The following is a 1,014-nucleotide window of genomic DNA, read 5'->3' on the forward strand; positions in this document are numbered from 1 at the left end:
AGATTGGCATTTCTTCCAGACCTGAATAATATCACAATCAGCCATAATGAAAAAATATGCCACACGTAACGCTTGTCCGTTATGAGAGGCTCTTGGCCCAGTGAAAACCAGTTGACTCTGCGAAGCTTCTACATCAGCCTAAATTCTGATGCGCGCAGGTCCTGGGGGTTGATTTCCAGCCGATTAACACCGTTTTATCTCAACAGAACAGGCGCCACCATAAGCTAATACAGTTCCCCAATAAGCCTATTCCCTCCCGGACACAGTACACAGCTGCACAAGGCACGTCGAGTCACAGTGAATTCTCACAGTCGAACCTACTCATTCAGCTGTGATACGCCTGTGAACAACGTCTTAATCAGCCTATTGTGCAGTTAACCACCCACACATTCCATGAAAAATAATAAACTGGTGATTTCCCTGTGCCGTTATTACGTGTGGAATGTATCAAAGAGCATCTCTTCAGTTGAGATGACTCTCTGTCTATTCTCCAGCCGGAAGGAAATTAAAAAAGAAATTAGGCAATTTGGGGAGACAACTGCTACTAAGTAGCAGAAATTCACTTATAAAACGTGAATTTTACGTCCCTTATTGATATCAAATTCTGTAATCACGGCACTCATTTACCATCCCTCAAAGTGAGACTATGTGCTTGTTAACTCTTACATGTGTCAGGGAACAAATCAGCACATCATTCAAAAACAAATGTGTTTTATTATCCTTACTGTTTTGAATCCAATTTAAAGCGTTGAGAGTGGGCAGTTCCACACATCAACTTTAATTTAGTATAAGTTCAATATGGAGGTTTTATATATAAACCAAGGTTCCTGCCTTACCTCAGTTCCTGCCTTACCACTGTTTTTATGTGTGGCACCGCAGCACAGCTCGACAAAGAACCAGGAAGTCACTCTCAGCCTAATCGGGACCGAATATTGAATTCACAGCTCAGCCAGGCACAGGATTATGGCACCTTCTGCTGGTCCGGGACAATGGACCGGTCGTCTTGAGAGTTCA

Source organism: Monopterus albus, unplaced genomic scaffold (genome assembly GCF_001952655.1).
Source record: "Monopterus albus unplaced genomic scaffold, M_albus_1.0 scaffold427.1, whole genome shotgun sequence".
Lineage (NCBI taxonomy): Eukaryota > Metazoa > Chordata > Actinopteri > Synbranchiformes > Synbranchidae > Monopterus > Monopterus albus.